Source organism: Austrofundulus limnaeus, unplaced genomic scaffold (assembly GCF_001266775.1).
Source record: "Austrofundulus limnaeus strain Quisiro unplaced genomic scaffold, Austrofundulus_limnaeus-1.0 Scaffold103, whole genome shotgun sequence".
In the NCBI taxonomy this organism is placed as follows: domain Eukaryota; kingdom Metazoa; phylum Chordata; class Actinopteri; order Cyprinodontiformes; family Rivulidae; genus Austrofundulus; species Austrofundulus limnaeus.
In genome coordinates, this window is record NW_013952505.1 from 377,320 (window position 1) to 378,774 (window position 1,455).

General features: G+C 35.9%; 1 protein-coding gene across 1 annotated transcript in view; it reads left to right on the forward strand.

Moving 5' to 3' along the window:
• The first annotated feature begins 1,158 nt into the window (after window positions 1-1,158).
• The window catches only part of LOC106521110 (B-cell receptor CD22), a 12,852-nt gene continuing 12,555 nt past the window's right edge, over window positions 1,159-1,455 (forward strand). Inside the window, exon 1 of the mRNA XM_014013532.1 lies at window positions 1,159-1,209. The gene's annotated coding sequence lies outside the window, so the exon portion shown is untranslated. The remainder of the gene's footprint in view (window positions 1,210-1,455) is intronic.

Consider the following 1,455-nt stretch of genomic DNA (forward strand, 5'->3'; position numbering starts at 1 on the left):
TCTCTCTCTCTCTCTCTCTCTCTCTCTCTCTCTCTCTCTCTCTCTCTCACACACACACACACACACATTTGGATTTCTATCCTTCTTAGGTTTGTTCATGGACTTCCATTCATTTCCAGTTGTTTCTAACCCTTACCTCATAACACATAACCTAACCAGCCAAATTCCAATCCACACCTTAGTCCTAAACCTAACCCCCAACACAAGAATGAAGTTCCACCATAGTTCCACCTTAGGACCGGTCTTTGATCCTCATTAGGACTACTGTTCTTGACAAGGTAGGTGTGTAAGTTTCGGTCCTTAAAAAGGTAACAAATACAAGTACAGACACACACAAAAAGGTTGGAGATGACAATAAAATATCTCACATTCTGTTTCAGCAGCAGATTGTTCACGGAAATAAATTGTTTTACTTTAGTTAAACTTTTTTTTATAAAATAATTCTGTCACGTTCTTATATTTCTCTGATGCTGTGGGTTGTTTCCACCAGGAGGTGGCAGTAAGAGCCGCTTTCTCACTGTGTTAAATTAAAGCATCAGTGTCAATAAATCAAAGCGCTTTTAGGATGTTATAATTTGGTTGTACATGTTGTATTTTTATTGTAGGAACTTGAGGGTCAGCCTTGCTGTTCTGAAAACCATAAAAAGTTTTACTTCATCTTTCTTTAGTGATGGAGAACATTTCACAGTTTTTTTTTTTTAGAAATTAGGTGTTATCTGTCACTTCAGTCATTTCCTGTTCCTATCTTCTGAAGAATTTACTTACTCTTTTTCAGTTTGTTGGCAGCTTGTTTTTCTTTGTTAGAAATTAATAGAAATGTGTACAGAAAATACTTGTAAGTATTCAGATAGATGTTCAAAAGACAAAAATAAAAGTGATTCATGTGACGACAGATGTCTCTGCAAATGAAACCCTCCTTGATGATATATATAGTTTTAGAAAATTCTATTTCCTTTCTTTAAATAGGAAGAAGAGGAAACAGAAGACTAAAAATCTGTTCACAAAATGTTTTCACTTAATCAGCGGCTGGTCATCTGAAGTTAGATGGTAAGAAAGAACAGTTTGCTTCACTCTTTATGCAGGTTTAGTTTTTTCTCGGAGAAAATAATGCTTTGTTTCATGAACGCTCCTCCAAATGTACAGCTGTCTTTAGTTTTAAAAACAATAACATCTGGTGGAAAACAGTGACTTGCTGATTTGAGTTTAAAGGTAATCTGAAACTTTCAATTCTGAATTGATGAAAACCTTAAAACCTTAATAGTTTTTTCTTCATCTAGTTCTGAGTGCAGGAGTGTGATGGCAGCTCTGTGTGGYAACATGCTGACAGTCAGTGTGTTGCTGAGTGTCTTCTGTCTTTCAGGTGAGCTCTTTCTTCACTTTAATCACTTTTACTCTGAAATATTTGACTCTGATCTTGTTTAAAGGCTTCACATGTAACCTGCTGCAGCTCAGCTG